The sequence below is a fragment of the Eurypyga helias genome, unplaced genomic scaffold (assembly GCF_000690775.1).
Source record: "Eurypyga helias isolate BGI_N326 unplaced genomic scaffold, ASM69077v1 scaffold1694, whole genome shotgun sequence".
Classification (NCBI taxonomy): domain Eukaryota; kingdom Metazoa; phylum Chordata; class Aves; order Eurypygiformes; family Eurypygidae; genus Eurypyga; species Eurypyga helias.
In genome coordinates, this window is record NW_010244196.1 from 54,876 (window position 1) to 56,827 (window position 1,952).

The following is a 1,952-nucleotide window of genomic DNA, read 5'->3' on the forward strand; positions in this document are numbered from 1 at the left end:
TTTACCCTAAAAAAATGGGGCTGGGATGCGAGAGAGGGAGGTTAATTCTGTTCCCTGGAGCTATTGCAGGACTTAAGGGCTCTGCAATAGGTAAAGGGACAGGCAGATCAAAGGGCCCATGAGGTTCATCACCCTTATAAGCACCTTCTCTCCCTCCTTCTTCTGCCAGGACATGAACATGAACACTGTGCGAAAGCCGACTGCTTCCCAGCAGTGCATCAAGAGGAAAAAAATCCTGTCCTGTCTCTCCTTTCTAACACACAGGAGCCTCTTGCTGTGCTGCTCTCCTGAAGGCAACCTCCACGGAAGCTGGAGAACCCACTCCCCACCCTGTATCCTTCCTGCCCAAACCCTGGTCCCATCGGTGGAGAGCAGAGCAGGAGTTTGCAGCTCGTACACAGGTGGTTTTCCTGGATCTCTCCAGGCATCTGTCGATGGACTGCCTTGGCATGTAACTGCTGGTCCTTGGGGGATGGTTTTCTTGCGTGAATTTGTCTGGGTTTTGAAACTGCAAAATCCTTTGGTCCTGCAGCAGGGAGTTCTGCAGATCCCCCTTTCTGTTTGGAGATAGAGGATGCATTTTTCTACCAAATATTGCTGAATTCAGACCATCTGCTGAAGCAGCCCTTGCTCCTGGGGGTCAGGCAGGGCCTGGGCTTTGCAGGTTGAGTGTCTTTTTATCAGTCCCACCTTGGCTTGGCACCACTGCAGGGGCTGAAAAGTCCCACACATAATGCAAAGAGCAAGAAAGCCAGAGCTTCAGCACACCCTGCACTGGCGAGGAAGCTATTTCAGCCAGCCTCCCACACACGCTGCGATGCTTGAGCAGCAAAGGAGAAACCCCGGCGTTGAGCACAGCCTTAGCAGCCCTGTTCTCGCCCGATGGAGCTTTCCCTGCAGATGTACTTTTGAAGGGAACATCTGCCCCAAAATCTTTTGGGGTTGGTGTCGACTGAGCGCAACTATGTAGTGCTCTGCAGCTCGGGGATTTAGGGGTATGTTTTCCTTAATCAGCCCTCCGTGCTGTTCCTGGGAGGACTGGAGTGTGCCAGGGGGTTTGCACAGCCCCAGGATAGGCAAGGGGGTTGGTAGCACTAGGGATGGAAGTGCCTGTCTGGCTCCCAAAGGGCTTAGCACAGGGCAGGGCAGTGGGAAACACTTTCCGAGCCTGCAAACAGCTCTGAAGCCGCCTGCCTGCACCTCTCCTGGCTGGAGATCCATCACCTGAGGGGTGCAGGATCAGGCCTGTGCAAACAGGGAAGTCCCATGCTGTCCCTCTCCCTGGGCAGGCAGCAGCAGGGCTGAGCTCCTGGGGGAACTGCCTTTGGGAGCATCCAGTGCGGGAGATGACTCTGCTCCGCTTCTTTAACAGCAGCTGCCTGATGCCCTGGGTTGAAGCGCCGGAGCGATCTCAGCACCCACGAAACATTTGTTGGAGAGGGAAATGGACGTGGATCCCTGCATGCTCTTGCCTGGTTTGTTTATTCTCTCTGTTTTGATTTTACTGGGATAAGGGAAAGGCTCATCTTCAGGGATCTGCCTCTCCCTGGCTGTTTCATTCAAGAACCATAGAATCGTTTAGGTTGGAAAAGACCTTTAAGATCGCGTCCAACTGTTACCCCAGCACTGCCAAGCCCCCCCCTAAGCCATGTGCCTGAGCACCACATCCACAACAAATACCTCCAGGTTTGCTGCTCTTCAGTGTGGATCTGAATGAATACAGGACCCCCGATGGGGAACGGGGTGGAAAACCCTCTCCTGTGAAATAAAACTCCCCAAAACATGCAACGGGGAAGGATGCTCTGGACATAGCCCTGCTCTGTGCCTTGCTCGCAGGGAAGGACCTGTTTCCCCTCTGCCTCCCTGCGCGGCAGGACCGCCTGCAAAGGCATCTTCCCAACTTCCAGCCCTGCCCTCGAGGTCCTCCAACGATTGTCCCCCGCACCCCCCAC